Source organism: Pinus tabuliformis, chromosome 5_2 (assembly GCF_031772625.1).
Source record: "Pinus tabuliformis cultivar Carrire ecotype Pingquan chromosome 5_2, CPIR1, whole genome shotgun sequence".
NCBI classification, from domain to species: domain Eukaryota; kingdom Viridiplantae; phylum Streptophyta; class Pinopsida; order Pinales; family Pinaceae; genus Pinus; species Pinus tabuliformis.
Window position 1 is genome coordinate 1,123,632,312 of NC_142306.1, and position 17,344 is coordinate 1,123,649,655.

Consider the following 17,344-nt stretch of genomic DNA (forward strand, 5'->3'; position numbering starts at 1 on the left):
AATCAGATTAGAACTCTTTAGAATTTCAATTATCAGTTATTGTATTTAATAGTTTGTTACAAAGCAGATAGGTGTCATTAGTGGCAGTCATTGAACTCCCCTCATGCTGGAGGAGGAAGCTCCAAGTAGTTAGAATTACGTTTCTATATATAGCTGAATCATCTAGGTAATGAGGGTTGGATATTTGAGAAAAGAGAGTATTGTTTTGGCTTGTGTAAAAACTCAGTTTCAGTAATACAATTTGCTGCTTTTCTTCTCAGGATTCATACAGTGTTTCAATGCTCAAGATATGTGGTTTTGCTTTATCCTTAATGTTTTTACAGTTGTATAAATACACAATCACTCAGAATTCACTTATGCTGCTCTGATTTCCTGTGTGTATTTGTAAGCTGGGGTTTTCTATGAGATGTGTTTTGAGTATTTAAACATCACATGCCCTGACTTCTATGTATGAGTAGTGTTATAGTTTACTGAAGTATGATTAACTCCATAAGCCCAATGGAAGTCTTTGTAATGTCTGTCCAGCCAGCATGTTTGTTAAATTCACCTTACAAGAGTTAGCCATCTTATCAATAGTCAAAATCAATAACCTTTTGAGAGAGCCCTCTCAGGCTAAGGAGGCTAATCCTTAGTCAAAAGATTGGTCTGAAACAGTTGCACAGAGTCTACCTGATCAGCAGCCCTTCAGTGCTTGATTTTGTGATAACATTTTGGTGCATCTGCCGGGAGTCTGAAGATTATTCATTCCCGAAATCAAGAAGCTGAACTTCTGAAGGTAGCAGGAGCTCAAAAGGTTTTCGAGGCTGCAAATCTACCTTGGCGACTCCATTGTTGAAGAATTCAAAATTCATACATTCATGGTGATTCCACTGGAGTTATGAAGGACCCAGATGCTACCATTCTTATTTCAAGGTATGCATGCATAAACTTTTCAGGAATTCATGGTTTCCCAAATCATTTTCCAAAGGATGCATATTTTCTAAGGAATGGTCCAAAATTTAATGGAGAAGATTTGAGTTTAACTTTGAAGCATATATCAGATTTCTGTGATTTTACTGAGCTTCTTAGAGTTAAACATGAGGATGTTTGCATTATGTTGTTATATGATTCACTTCAAGGGAAATGTAAACAATGGATTGAAAGCTTTCCTGCCAAATCCATCAAGTCATTTGAAGACTTTTGGCTTATGTTTTTGGAGGAATGGATAGATAGATCAGAGTTGGTGGCAAAATCTCCTTCAATTCAAGGTTTCAAACAATGGAATGATGATCATAGTAATGGAGAAATGGATGAAAATTTTTCTTTGTCCTTGTCCTCATATCTAAAGTCATTTGAGTGTAAGGCAGAGGATAAGATGAAATTTTTGGATGAATTTGCCAAAGACATTGAGAAAGACATTGAAGGTTTACAAGGTCAAATTCAGGCATATAGTTTTCATAATCATGATCATTATTTTCAGAAGCCTTCTATGGCAGAACACAAGGAGAGAGTGTTGGTTCCTTTCTCTTTCACGGTTGAGGAAGTGTACACTGTTGTTGAAGATCAGTTTGCACAACCAGAAAGTTACGAGAACCATCACGCTGATCATGTATTCTGGGATCCTATAGCTGACTACATGGAAGAGTTCAACTCTCCAGTGTTTCAGTTCTTCTATGAAGGTCAGAGGCAAGTTCAGTGGCAGTGGTCATCGCCATATCATAGTGGCTCTGAACTCCGATGCAGTCAAAGAAATCAAACATCAGATAAGACAAATGATTGGCTACATTGGAAATTTCACATTGATTGAGCTGAAAGAAATTTGAATTGTTAGGGTAGGTAGGTAGGAAAAGGCAAATAAGATCATGGTTGACTGAGCATTTTTTTTTTAGTAGATGTAGATTTCTTTCTCCTACAGTGATCATCAAGCTTAAGCCCGAGGTGAAGGCCCCAGAAGCTTGAAGGGGATGATTGTCAAGCAAATTTCAGTTTGTCATAAATGGATAAAGCACTGGACCTGCGAGTTCTTAGTATACTACAGGAGCACACTATCCCAAGTGGAGCCACTGTTATCACTGAAAATTCTAATGCCAAAATTTCAAAACCGCTCACAAAGCTCTTTAGGTTATTTCGTAGCTCATGTAATAATTTTTAAGTGTTTCCGCAGCGCATAAATCCTTTTTGTAGTTTCGCAGCGCAACATGTTTTAGGCTGCGCTACAAAATTGGGGATTTGTTCGAATCCATAGTAGCTGTCATGCAAAATAGCTCTGGGGTGGATGCACTTTACAGGAGGCATGCTCTCAAGCTCCTGCGTGTATGCTTGTCATCAGTTCTGAATCTGAAGGTGACAGTTTTAGTGATTGCAAGGTACTACCTCAGGTTAAAGGCACCCTTGTTGTTTGTCCCATGGTAGCTGTTATTCAATGGAAGAACAAGATTGCTCGGTTCACTGCTGAAGGAAGCACTAAAGTTGGTTCATCATGGCACAAATAGATATCTTTTCCCCAGAGACTTGTGTAAGGAGCTCGCAAAACTGCACACAAAGGCACCGGCACATAAATTTTCATACACACAGGAAACTATTGAAAGGGCTTTTGGTCGTAGAATTGATGAAGTTTTTGAGAACTTTGAAGAGAAGCCCGTTGCTTCTGGCAGTATTGCCCAAGTGCATAAGGCTACTCTGAAATTTTAGTATCCTGGTCAGGAGGCGGCTAGCCAAGTTGGAAATTTACAGGAAATTTATAAATGCCTTGGCAGTGGCTGTCATTGCACATGGAGATGGAGAAGGTTATAATAGTGCAGATGAACAAAGTTCCTGTTTCGGCTCTTATGGTGATGCTGAAGGAGAACGGCAGTTTGAAATTGAAATTCGACGGTCAAAGGGGCTTGAAGTGAGGTGCATGATAGCAGATGGTAATTTCCTTTTTCGTGCAGTTGCTGATCAGGTTTATGGTGACCCAGAGGTGTATGATGTCACAAGACAGATGTGCATTGACTATATGGAGAAAGAGAGAGATCACTTCTCTCAATTTGTCACAGAAAGCTTCACAGCTTTTTCCAAGAGAAAAAGGAGAGACAAGGTCTATGGTAATAATTTGGAAATCCAGGCAATGTCGGAGATATATAATCGTCCCATTCATATTTATTCATACAATACAGAGCCTATCAACATATTTCATGGTAGTTATGGTACCGATTCTCCTCCTATCCGGCTTAGCTATCATCGTGGAAACCACTACAATTCTCTTGTTGATCCACACAGATTGACAATTGGTGCTGGCCTCGGCTTTAGTAGTCTTCAAGGGAAAAATATAGACAAGGATCAAGTGAAAGCTGCTATAAAAGCACAGCAGGATCAGCAAATTGAAAATGCACTTTTAGCTGAGGGCCGCTTCTACTCTGATTTGGAGTTAACAGAGACAGAAATCAAACGCTATGGTCCAGAGGCAGATGTGTGGACAGCCGGGGTCATCCTATACATCTTACTCAGCGGTGTTCCACCATTTTGGGCGGAAACACAACAGGGAATTTTCGATGCTGTTCTACGAAGTCATATTGATTTTGATTCAGAACCCTGGCTCACAATTTCTGAGAGTGCCAAGGATCTTATCAGAAAGATGCTTACTTCAAAACCATCTGAGCGCCTGACTGCTCATGGATTCATCCGTGGATATGTAAAGATGGTGTCGCTCCAGATCAAGCTTTATATCCAGCTGTATTATCTTGATTAAAGCAATTTTCCGTAATGAATAAATTGAAGAAGATGGCACTTATGGTAATAGCTTGCAGGTTTGAGAAAGAAGGATCGCAAGCACAGGCACAAAGGGAAATCAAGTCATACAAGTGGAAGAAATAAAAATGACAAGAAACATCATTCCAAGCGAAGCTACAATAGCGATAGTGATCGTTCAAGATTGTGGTCTTCATCATATGAGAATAGAATGTTGGTAGATGTTTGAGCTTCAAGGAACTCTATGTTAGTGCTTGATAAAACTATTGGTTGGGAAGCTCCTATGTTCAATATGAGGATGGAAGAGGATGATGTTCTGCTCAATATGCCTGCCAAGCATTCCTGTGGGAAAGGGCACAGTGATATTTTTTTTAATGAGAGGGTCGTCAGATGCAGAATTTCCATCTCAAGGTTTCAAATGTGCCGGTATCTTTGGGCACGCTCTCCAGAATAAACACATTACATATGCTGAAGCTGTATGAAAAGCATTCGGGTGGATCTTTGTCCTTCCGAAAGATATTCTGATCACAGGCTGTTTAGGTTATTTTATTATTTTGAAGATGAATCTCTTTTTCTCGATGTGGTTTGAAATGTCAATGAAAGATGCTTTATTTTAGATCTTAGCTATGTATAGAATGTCAATGGACTATGTTACTGTCAACAGATCCGTGATTTCTTAATTCACATAATGTTGTTTATAAGTCTTGTTTTGGGATCATGTGTGTTATGTGGTCATTGGATTATTTTCACTCATCTTTGGAAAAGAAATGTCAAGGGAGTTAAGTTGATGGATAATCTTACCACAGCCTCTACTCGAGAAACTCATTCACCGAGGGTCACTGCAGATAAGGATGCAGAGAGAATTTCTGAGAATTTTATTCAAGTGGAACAAAAGGACTTGTCAGTCAATGGTGAAAGTAGACCAGAAGTCCATGCATTTAAGGATGAGAATGATGATGTAGCTAGTGAGGTAGACAATTATATGGATGCTCTTACTACCATGGAATCAGAAATGGAAACAGATTCGGATGGCAGAGCCAAACATGAGTTTGATTCAGATTTCAATTCAGCACATAAGGAAGTAGGTATTGAAACAACAGGACAGTTACATGAGAAGGATGGTCAGTGTTCGGACCTTGCTGATGCTGAAGCTACACACTGGCTATGAAAGGAAGACTGTGTTTTTTAAATTAAACAGCAGTTTCGTAGCGCACTGCGAAACTGCTGTAGGTGTTGTTTTTTAACGCAGACAAACAGTTTGATAAGATGATCGGAAATTTTCAAAGGAAACACCTAAGGGACATATAAGAGACCAAATGAAGCTATCACAGCCATTCAGATTATGACATGTGTGCCTTCAAAAGGGTGAAATGTTTAACTCAGGTTTAAAAAATTTTCGGTTATAAAGCCACTTTATTACCGGTCATAGGGTATTGAATGAATTGCATACATGGAATTTTGGCTTGCACACTTGGCTATCAATGGAGCATCCGATTCATCTGGAAACATGGCGGTGTTCTATATTTTTGGGTTATTAAAGGGACTAAAAAGACATGCTGCTGCATATTCGAAGTGATGGGGGACCAGAACCGGAAAGCAAGGGATATTCCCTAACATCGCTGAGCAGTAAAAGCCTTCAGTATCCAAAGCCAACATGGAGCATTAACTGCTCATCTCAGCCATCTCAGCCAAACGAAAAGGAAACCAGGTGTCAAAGCTGCAAGGAGGAATCATTCTACGAAGGAGATAGAGTTAGAGTCATAATCAGATTAGAACTCTTTAGAATTTCAATTATCAGTTATTGTATTTAATAGTTTGTTACAAAGCAGATAGGTGTCATTAGTGGCAGTCATCGAGCTCCCCTCATGCTGGAGGAGGAAGCTCCAAGTAGTTAGAATTACGTTTCTATATATAGCTGAATCATCTAGGTAATGAGGGTTGGATATTTGAGAAAAGAGAGTATTGTTTTGGCTTGTGTAAAAACTCAGTTTCAGTAATACAATTTGATGCTTTTCTTCTCAGGATTCATACAGTGTTTCAATGCTCAAGATATGTGGTTTTGCTTTATCCTTAATGTTTTTACAGTTGTATAAATACACAATCACTCAGAATTCACTTATGCTGCTCTGATTTCCTGTGTGTATTTGTAAGCTGAGGTTTTCTATGAGATGTGTTTTGAGTATTTAAACATCACATGCCCTGACTTCTATGTATGATTAGTGTTATAGTTTACTGAAGTATGATTAACTCCATAAGCCCAATGGAAGTCTTTGTAATGTCTGTCCAGCCAGCATGTTTGTTAAATTCACCTTACAAGAGTTAGCCATCTTATCAATAGTCAAAATCAATAACCTTTTGAGAGAGCCCTCTCAGGCTAGGGAGGTTAATCCTTAGTCAAAAGATTGGTCTGAAACAGTTGCACAGAGTCTACCTGATCAGCAGCCCTTCAGTGCTTGATTTTGTGATAACAGGGGCAATCCAGGGGCATGAGATGCAAGCTTTGATAAGGTTGATGAACTGAGGAGGAAAGCCAAAGGACCGTAGGACTTGGAGAAGAAAGGAATGGTTGACTCTATCGAATGTGTTAGCCATATCAAGCTTGATCAGCATCCCCTTCTCTTTCCTCTGTTTGCTGGAATGGATGGCTTCCTGCACTTGGATGATATTGTCCAAGATATGTCTGCCTTTGACAAACCCCCCTTGGGCATTGGATATCAGCTTGTCCAGAAGGGGTTTAATTCTCTTTGCCAGAATCTTGGACAGAGTTTTATAAGAGGCATTGCATAGGGAGATGGGCCTAAACCTGCTGAATGTTTCCGGGTTGGCCTCTTTTGGTATTAGTGCGAGAAAGGTGGAGTTGGTGCCTCCACCAATCTTGGCTTTCCCAAAGAAACCTTGTATCATTTTCAGCAAGTCTATTTTGATGATGTCCCAGCAGACTTTGAAGAAATGTATTGTGAAACCGTCTGGCCCAGGGGCCTTATCTGATTCCATTGCCCAAATAACCTTGATGATTTCTTCTTCAGAAACTGGTTTCAGTAAAGCCTGATTGTCTTCATGGGTGATGAGATGGGGAATATGTGAGAGAAGATCCTCAATGTCTTCTTTGCTTCCTTCATGCCTTGTGCCATATAGATTTTTGAAATGATTTTCAGTTGCAGTTTTTATTTGGTCGAATTTATTATAGATCTGCCCTTCATCATTTTTAATCTCAGTGATATGATTCCGAGATAGGCGAGCTTTGTATTGTCGGTGGAAAAAGGCAGTATTTCGGTCTCCTGCCTTTAGCCAGAGGCTGCGAGATTTAAGTCTCCAGTGCTCTTCTTCCCTTCTGCAGGATTAGTGGATGTTTCTTTGGAAGGCTACTTCTTTATTTAGAATTTCCGGGGTAATGTTGAGCCCTTCCATATCAATTTGCAAGGTTTCCAGCTGCTGAACATCGAGTTTTCTCTGCTGGATGATGGGGTTATGGGGTTTCCTTAGCCACTCTTTTAGAGCTTTTTTGGTGGCTTTTAATTTTTGCTCCCAAACAAAACTGGGGGATCTGTTGATGGGGATATCCCAGGCTGATTGGATCGTGTCCATGAACCCTGCTTTTTCAATCCAAAGAGGACTGAATTTGAAAGGAATGGGGCCAAGATCTTCTTCAGGAGCCAAAAGGAGTTGGATTGGCTTGTGGTTTGAGGAGAGCTTGGGGAGAATTTTTGTTGATATGAGAAGATTTTCCATCAGCAGGGAACTTTGAATTAGAAATCTGTCCAGCCGGGCAGCGATGTGGTCAGACCCAGATCTGTTGTTGGTCCAAGTATATTTGCCTCTCACCGGGGCAAAATCAAGTAGATCCCTCTGCTGCATTATTTCCTCTACCAATGGGAGCAACTGATCTCTGCTACTGTTTCCCCCCCTTTTTTCTTTTGGCTTCATGACTAAGTTGAGATCTCCTCCCAGGACAATGTTGTTTAGGGAGTGTTGATCTAAGAAGGCCGAAAGAGTATTCCAACAGTCTCTTTTTTCTACATAATTTACAGGAACATATAAATTGAATAAAGCTATAGTTAACTTACTTTCTAAATGCTTGAGCTCCGTAAAGATCCAGTGCTGGGTCTCATGGGAGTTTGACAGGTGAAACTGATCTTCTGACCAGAGGGTTGCAACGCCCCCCGAGGTTCCCCTTGAGCTGACTGCTATGCCTTCATTCTTCTTCCATTTAGATTTGCTGATATCCTTGAGGGCTTGCCCATCGATTTTGGTCTCTTGGAGCAAGAGGATGTCTGAGGGTTCTATTTTCGTCAGATCTTTGACGGCTTCAAATTTTGGTTGGGTCCCCAGGTCTCTACAGTTCCAAGAGACTATACGCATAATTTATCTGGCGAGGGATTTGGGATTCCTCCCTTGGTGGATCTTCCTCTAGTATTTCTTCCTATAGTCATCTCTATTGTGGACTGGCTTCCTTGCATTTTGAGACGCTCTGCCTCCTCCTCCCTGGCTGCTTTGTGGGTCTTCCTGCCTGCTTTCTTTGAGGGTCTCTCATAGGTCTCTTCATCTGAGGAGTCTGGAGGATCTGGCAATTTTTTCTTCTTTATTATATCTGCATACGAAGGCCTGGAGGTGTTGTCCTGAGGAGAGCCGGGCGATGCATCTCCACCTCGCTCTTTATTTGTCTGCGGATCTTCGGCCTGTGCTGGATTGATCATATCCGTTTCTGGGGGTTCTGATGGAGAGGCTTCTTCAGTGCTTGGGGTCTCACTCGGTTACTGTTGGGTTTCATTTTCTTTGCTGGCTTTTCCTTGATTATTCCCTTTTGTGGCTCCTTTCCCTGTTGCTTTTGCATGGCCCGTTTTCTGAATTGTAGTCCATTGATCTCCCTTGTGGGGGTGGCTCTGATCTTCCGTTTTTTTCTTGCAATATTTTGCGAAGTGGCCATAGTCGTGGCAGTGTCTGCATTTGAAGGGGATCTGCTCATAATCCAGCTCTTGGATATGTGACCATCCTGCCACAGTAAGTTTAATTGCTTCGGGTAGTCCTTCTTCCAGATCTACTTCCACACATATTCGAGCACAGGAATATTGATCTTTCCTTGCAGCCTGATCAATGTATTTGCCAAGGGAGTTGCCGATGATTTGGAGAGATTTCTGACTCCAGCAGTGCAGGGGAGATGGGGAAGCCGCACCCAAACTGGAACCGCAGAAGGAACATCTTGGGTCGGGTCGAAATTTGGATACCATTTGTTTAAATATAGTCCATGTGGCCCCATGAAGTATGGCCCGTTCCTGAAGATGAGACTTCGGTCTTCTGTTGATTCAAAGACGAATACAAAGAAACCTTTGCCTACAAAATAAGATTTAATTCCCTCCTTGATCAGAGGGGTCTAGTTTCTCTTGATCCAGTTTTCTACAGATTTGGGCGATGGCCAGAGGCCGGTAAACTGCCCTATGAGCCCTCTATCAGCTAGATTCAGAGCTGAGCGGCAAGTTTCTTCCTCAGGGAGGGCCACCGAGGGAATGCATTCTTTTTTCTTAACGAATTTCTGTTGTTCAGCAGATGGTGGGTGTTTGTTGCATGCTTCAATAATTTTTTGGAATTCAATAACTTCTGGAGGGAGGGGGGGAGGATCCGCCTCCCCTTCACTGGGCATGGCTGCCAAGAGCCGCAGCTGCCGATCGCAGCACCAGCGCGGGGGTGATGCAGGGGCTAGGTCACGCTCGCAGATCCGATCCACGCTCTCTCAGCTTCGCACCCTTCAACATTAAACATTTCTAGTCAATCACTAGGGTTTAAATGGTAATTTAATTTTTGAATATAAAAGCAGGTATCTCTATTAAATCTGAATTTTATTATCGTTTTCTCGCTCTACGTTAATGCTTGAATTGAGTTGTGCAGAAAATTCTTGATTTTATAGATCATCAAGCGTTCGGGGAAGTTTTCAGTTGGACCAACCAACTTCCGATTAATATTTGCTGAAGAGCCTAACTTGATTTGATCCCGGGCTTTTCATGAGAAATTTTATTGGTGATGCATGAAGGGTTTTGGGCGAAGCACCTCATTTTAAGTTTAAAATTTCAAAAAAATTTGTTCTAAATTGATAAATCTGGCTTTTAAGAGCCTTATATTATTAGATCTGGGAGCTGAGTTGAACTCACACTTGCCAGATCTGGTAGATCTGCTATTCCTGTGCATAGATCTGTAATTTATTTTTTTTGGGGTTTTTCTGACTTGGGTTTCTGGGGTTGTATTTATTTTTTGTATATCCGAGTTCTGGGTGTTTGTGTTTTCAGGAACAAGTTGCAGATCTGAAGGTGAAGTTTGATCTGACCTCAAAATCATTTTTTGCAAGGTCATTATTTTGCAGTCCAAGGGTTTCAATTTTTTATTTATTTATTTATTTTAATTTTTTTTTTGTAATTCCGAAGATAATTTTATGAGGGTTTCATTGATAAATCTAAAGCGTAAGTGTGAAACTCGTTTTCCTCAGTTTATATTGAGTTTGGGCTACATTTTTTCCTTTCCAAAAAAAATTCGAAATTTTCTTACTGTCTACATTTTGAGGGTTTCTGGAATTTTCAGATTTCAAGCTTCCTGCTACCTGCGTCCTTCTCTTTTTTGTTCAATCTTTTCTTTGTCAGTGGCTACCCAAATCTGCAGCTCCATTCTGCCATCATATCCTTCAACCTGCATTCATGACAACGTCCATTCATTCCTGCCCTAGCCCGTAGCTTTACCTCCCTTAAAACATAGCTTTTTCTTGCTATGTTAATCCTTCTCCATTCATCTCTTCTACGGCTCTCTCTCGCAGCCCTCCCTCAACGTTTCCATAGCTCCATTTCCCTCTACCTGTAGCTTCCCTCTCAGCATTTCTGACCTGTACTGTTCTCCTTCATCGTAGCTCCAACTCGTCTTCTCTCCACGCAAACCTGCCATATACTTGTTACTAACTCTGCGTCCCTCATCCACTACTCTACTAGCTCCCTGCTTCTTCCCCACACAACCTTTCTCTTTCACACGTCTTTTCTCCCATTCTCCTCGCCATTGAAACCCTTCCACGTTGCCATAGACTTGCAAATCACTTTGTTTGCCCATCTTCCCTCTTATTTCCGTCGTCAGGCCTGACCTGCATTCAAGAATCTGATTTCCAATTTATTTTGATCTTTCATTTGTTGGTTAGGTAGGGCTGGATAGGTTTAATGTTTTTTGTTTTATGATTTTTTTTTTTTTAGTTTAACTTTTGTTTCTTTTCCTTTTTTAATTATGAGATTCAATTTTTATTTTATTTTGGTTTTTCAGTTTAAGTTGAATTCACTTTTTCTTTTACATTTTTCTTTTTTTATTTTAAGTTTGATTTTTGTAAAATAAAAATTAAAAAAAAAAGGGTTCTAAACATAAAAAACTATAAAATACAAATTAAAAAAAGAGGGCTTCATTTTCATTTTTAATGTGACTTTGAGATATCCTAAAGTTTTAAATCGAAATAAATTTCACATTTAAAGGTTTTTTAAAATTTTTATGTGGCCTCTAGCCCATTAAAAGATTTAAAAAATTATTAAATCTTTTTCGATTTATTTTGGTCACATTTAGTCTTACTTAGCACATCGAAAAGTTTTCCTAAAGATTAATCAAATTTTGTCAAGGGTAAAATCTAAAGGAGAATTTTGTGGTATCAACATTTCTTTTTATCTATAGTTAAATGTGCTTAAATTTTCATATATAGAGACTAACTATAGGAAATTTTTCTTAGATTTGGGTAACTAAGCACAACTTTTAAATCTAGGATCTAAATCGGTTAGCATTTAAATTTCGTGGTTGTTTAAAGTATTTGAATCTCTAAAAATTTAATTGCTAAGACATTGTGCATCTGTTGAATATCTTGCTTCTATCTATCGTCATTGCTTGGATTATTTAATGCTCATTACATGCTAGACGTTTTGCAAATGTTTTCAAGTGATTGTTAAAGAATCTTGTCATGGAACTATAATAGATTGCATACCCCTGTTTCCTAAGTTGAATATTTGTGAAAATCTGTTGACATTGATATCGAATTGCAAAGTAGTTTTTGTTCTCTTTGAGCTAAATTGTATCAAGAAGAATTGAAACAAGATGGTATTTTAATCGTAATATCTTCAAGAGTTTATCATTTAAGTTTAGCATAAGCTTGGTCGATAAAAAAATAGATCTCCATATGTCTTTTCCTAAGAAGCCTATTTTAATAGTACTTAAAACGGTGACCTTGCAGTCGTCAGAGCCATGGTTCTCTGCAGCACTGGAGGCACCGACTATGTTAGGAGTTCAGGAGAGGTATCGTTAATCACACCTTAGTGTGCTTCTCCTGACCTTCTCTCTGCCAATTACTACAAAATCAGGTTCAACACAAAAATGATTGAAGGATTCACAATCTAAGTAGGCATTTAACTAAAATCAACCAAGATTCCTGCATCTCACATTAAGTTTTAGGATCTGCATTTCATATAAGATAGGCATTCACCTAAGCAATAGTTGCTAATCGATTACTTGGTCTTCATTTCCCTATCAAGATCGTTGACTCCATAAGGCACTAGTATTAATCATTTAAAATCTAATCAAATCCTAAGTCTTTCTAAATCTTAATCAAGTACTTGATCGCCTCACTGTGTCTCCTGAACTGATTGGTTCCCAACTAGTTCTTCTTCATTCCATTTTTTCCATAGGGTCTACCCCCCTTAGCCTGCTATAGGGAGACAGATTAAATGGAGAGATTGGGGATCAGGGTGATAGCCCCCGATCTGAGCGTTGTCTCGGTGCCTATACAGTCTGTGCGACAACACCTCCAAGGAAGGGTTGGGTTGTGTGTTGATACAAGAAGGAAGAGTAATAGCTTATGCATTAAGGAAACTTAAAACCCACAAAGAAAACTATGCAAACCATGATCTAGAAATGGAAGCAATTGTTTATGCACAAAAGATTTGGAACACCAATGTTGAAAATATCGGTGAGGGTCCAGAAAATATCTTATCGGAAATATCGGCAAAAATATCGGCAAAATATCGGAAAATATCGGCAAGCATAAAAAATGCATAATATATTCATTTTTTTCATATTTCTAAACATATAAAGCAATAACAACATGAACTAAACACATTGGCACATAAATATGAAGAAGGCACTGATATATATGATGTCAAATAGAAATGATACAGCAAACTTCAAAGGCGATACCAAATCCTGTTGATCCCTGATAATTGTCCAATCAAAGACTCAAACAAAATAACATCACATATCCTGTTGATCCCAGATAATTGTCCAATCAAGGACTCAAACAAAATAAAATCACATATATAAAACTTTAAAAGTATTTCATCATCATGAGTTATAAACTTATATGTAGTAAAAGTTGCAAAACAAATAAAACTAGCAGCTATCTATCTGAGACCATTGGCCTCTCCCTAGCAGCTTTCTTTCTGTCTTGTTCAACAATTTCTTCAAGAGCTTTTTGTATAACCTCTGCACTAGAAACCATACAAGGAATTGCATCTACATCATGTGCAGAGAGTCTAACCAGATGGTATTTTAATCATGTAATGTTATGCTCTTAACCTGCAAGACGATACCAGAATACAGAATATGTGAAGAAATATACCCAGAACATAGAACAGTGAGAAACAACAACAAGTATTTTATTATTCAGAAAGAAATGTTCACTTGCCTCTTCGAGGGGGCAACCTCCAATAGAGCAGAGCTCAATTACAAAATAAGACACGATGCTCCTCACAGAGAGTCTCTATCCTTTATATATGACTCATACATGCAATACCATGGATCAATACCATGGTTCTTATTAATACCATCTATCTAATACCATGGCCCATTTGCAACTAACTATGGTCGCGTCATTAATTACGGGTTAACCACTTACAATTATTAATATGGGCTTTATTGACTCCTTACTTAACTATAACTATGACTCAATCCAACTACATAAATAAGGGGGTTAGGGTGGGACCCTAACATGCCCTCCCCCTTAAGAATAGCCTTGTCCTCAAGGCTAAAGCTGCGGAAACTGCTAAAGAATAGTGGTTGATTCCCAGGTTGCATCTTCCGGAGAGGTGTCTTTCCACTTGACGAGGACTTCCCTGATCATGTGGCCATGCAGGTGTCGTTCTCGTGTGTCTAAGACCTATTTAGGTTGGAGCCAGATTGACCCTTCTTCATCCAATTCAGGTAGACTAGTTTGAATTTTTCAATTGTTCCCAATCACTTTCTTGAGGCATGAGACATGGAAAACTGGATGGATTTTTGCAGTGGGTGGAAAAGCTAGCTTGTAGGCCACTCCTCCAATGCGATGAAGTACTTGATATGGTCCGTAGAATTTTGGATATAGTTTATGACAACCCTTGTCTTTGAGTGAAGTTTGCTTATATGGTTGTAGCCTCAAAAATACCTGATCCCCTTCTTGAAATTGGCACTCTGAGTGATGCTAATCTACCTGTTGCTTCATGCGGTTTTGAGCTTGATGAAGATTCTCTCTAAGATGGGCGAGCATGGTTGTGCGGTTTTGTAGGAGTTGATCCACTGCTTGTACCTTTGAGCACCCCTTGATATAAGAAGTAGGGGAAGGAGGGAGTTGACCATAAACTGCTCCATAGGTAGTAACTTTGGTGGTGGCATGATAGTTGGTGTTATACCACCATTCAGCTAGAGGCAACCACTGTACCCATAGATGTTGCTTTTCTGAAGTGAAACACCTAAGGTAGGTTTCCAGACATTTGTTGATAGCTTCAGTTTGACCATCCGTTTGTGGATGATAGGAAGTACTGAGTTTTAGTTGGGTGCCTTGTAGCCTGAAGATTTCCTGCAAAAAATTATTGGTGAAGATCGTGTCACGATCAGACACAATAGAAGTGGGCATGCCATGCAATTTGAAGATCTGATCCATGAAAGATTGAGCGACCAAAGTCGGTGTAAACGGGTGGGGTAGGGCGTAGAAATGAGCATACTTAGAAAGTTGGTCCACAACCACCATGATGACTGACTTGTTTCCTGACTTTGGAAGACCTGTAATGAAATCCATAGAAACCTCCGTCTATATAGATGTCGGGATGGGAAACGGTTGTAATGTGCCTAGTGCTTTGATTGTCTCCCCTTTGTGGTGTTGACAGACATCGCATTCCGCTAAAAAAGTAAGGATGTCCTTTTTCATTCCTGTCCAAAAAATTGATCCTCTAGTGCGAGCATATGTCTTCTAAAAGCCTGAATGTCCTGCAATGAGGGATGAGTGCAATTCTGCCAAAATGCAGCTTTTAAGGGTGGATGTTGGTGATATTACGACTCTGTCCTTGTAGCAAAGAATCTCATCCTGCCACGAGTAGCCCTTGGTGGAATTTGGATCCGCCTGCAATTGAGTAATGAGTTGGGAGAGCCAGGGATGTGAAAACCATTCCCTGCGAGCCTCTTCAATCCATTCTGGAATGGGAAGGGAAATTGCGAGCAGTGTACTTTCCTCCTCAAATTAGCAAGATAATGCATCTGCTACACTATTTTCGCGCCCTTTCTTGTAAATGATCTCATAATCATATCCCAGCATTTTGGTGAACCATTTATTTTGTTGTGGGGAGGATAGGTGTTGCTCCAAAAAATATTTAAGACTGTGATGGTCTATGCGGATTTGGAAACGTCGTCCCAGTAAGTAAGGTCGCTAGGTATCTACTGCATCTAAAATGGCCATCATTTCCTTCTCATAGGTAGATTGTCCCATATTCCGCCCACTTAGTTGTTGGCTTGTGAAGGCCAAGGGTCGACCTTCCTGCATTAAGACCACCACAATACCCATACCCGAAGCATCACATTCAATGACAAAAGATTTGGTGAAATCAAGTAGTGCTAAGACTGGAGTGGAACACATGGCATTTTTGAGAGCTGTAAATGCATGTTGTGCATCATCATTCCAGAAGAATGACTTTTTCTTGAGGAGTTGAGTGAGGGGCTTCGCAATGCGACCATAATTGTGGACAAATTTTCGGTAATAGCCTGTGAGACCCAAAAATCCTCTCAGGCTCTTCAATGTCTTAGGTTGAGGCCAATCCTGCATTGCCTGGATCTTTTTGGGGTCCACCTTGACACCTTCACTCCCCACAATGTGGCCCAAATACTCAACTTCTTCCATGACAAAAGAACATTTAGTCATCTTAACAAATAATTTATTCTTGCGGAGCAGTTGCAAGAGCAGATCTACATGCTGAAGATGTGCGGCCCAAGTGCAACTATAGATGAGGATGTCATTGAAGAAGACCAGGACAAATTTCCTGATATATGGTTTGAGAAGGTGGTTCATAAGGCTCTAAAAAGTAGATGGGGCATTACAAAGACCGAATGGCATGACCAGGAACTCATAATGGCCTTCATGAGTTCTGAAAGCAGGCTTTGGAATGTCGACTTCCTTCATGTGAATTTGGTGGTAGCCTGAGCGAAGATCCAACTTAATGAAGAATTGAGCCCCATTGAGTTCATCCAGCAAATCATCAACAACCAGGATGGGAAATTTATCTTTTACTGTCAACTTATTGAGGGCCCTGAAGTCTGGACACATCCGCCATTCCCCATCTTTCTTGAGCACTATGACCACCGGTGATGAATAAGGACTAATGTTGGGATGAATGACACCTGCTTCCAAAAGTTCCTTGATTATTTTTTCTATTTCATTCTTTTGGGTGAACGGATATCTGTATGGGCGCACATTTGGTGGTTGGGCCCCTGGAACCAAGGTGATGCTATAATCATGTTCCCCTCGCGAGGGTGGAAGCTCATGAGGCTTGTCAAAGACTGGCAGATGGTTATTTAAAATCTGTTGCATCTCAGGATGAATCGGCAGAGAATTGGGTTCGACGGCCTGGATGGAATTAAATTGAGCTATAACTCCATGATTGCCCTTTTTTAGCAATTTTTCATCCTATGTGAGCTGATGGTAGAGGGAGCTCCCGCCTGGAGTCCGCGGAGGGTATGTGTGGAGTTGTTCTGCTTAAAGCTCATATATAACTCCTGGAAATCCATTGTGATTGGCCCAAGAGTGCGAAGCCATTCAACACCGAGGACAATGTCACACCCTCCCATGTGTATGGCAAACATGTGGGTTTTCAACTGATAATCCCCCATTTGAAGTTTGAAATTTTCACAGCGGCCTTCACATTTCATTTTTCCCCCATCTGCAATTTGGACTTGGAAGTTAGAAACTGCTCATACAAAACAATGCACTGCTTCCGTGACTTTTTGATGGATGAAATTATGTGTACTTCCACTATCAATCAAGACTGCTACTGGGCGATGTTTAATAAAACCTCTGATTTTGACAGTTTGAGGTGAAGAAATCCCTGCCAAAGCATGCAGCGAAATAACTAGTTCATCAGGGACATTGTCCTTCTGGTTGTCCTCTTCTACCTCCTCCGGTTCCTCAAGTGGTGGGGCTTCCTCCGATGAGCTGTAATCAGTGGCATCAATTTGAAAAAATTTAGGCTCCTTGCATTTATGACCTGGGGAGTATTTTTCATCACAGTAGTAACATAATCCCTGCTTTCTTCTTTCGGCCATTTCTGCAGGTGACACCTTTTGAACCTTAAGTGTTTGAGTCATGTTGTGAGCCTGTGGGGGGCGACCCTTGGTAGTGAAATTTGGGCGA